Source organism: Malurus melanocephalus, unplaced genomic scaffold (genome assembly GCF_030028575.1).
Source record: "Malurus melanocephalus ecotype Western Australia unplaced genomic scaffold, MMel_1.1 scaffold_903, whole genome shotgun sequence".
In the NCBI taxonomy this organism is placed as follows: domain Eukaryota; kingdom Metazoa; phylum Chordata; class Aves; order Passeriformes; family Maluridae; genus Malurus; species Malurus melanocephalus.
The window spans coordinates 50,626-50,871 of NW_026624135.1; positions in this window are offsets into that span (position 1 = coordinate 50,626).

A 246-nucleotide genomic window follows, 5' to 3' on the forward strand; every position below is an offset into this window, starting at 1 on the left:
GAGGAKCTGAGGGCCACAAGTCCCCACCATGGATTTCCAGCACCGCCCYGGGGGTAAAACGGGCAGCGGGGGCGTCGCCTCGGCCTCCGAGAGCAACCGCGACCGGCGGGAGAGGCTGCGCCAGCTGGCCCTGGAAACCATCGACATCAACAAGGTGGGGACAGCACGGGGCCCTCCCCCAGCCCTGGGGGAAGGAGTGGAGACTGAGATTCCTGGGATTGTGGAATGGTTTGGGTTGGAAGGGAC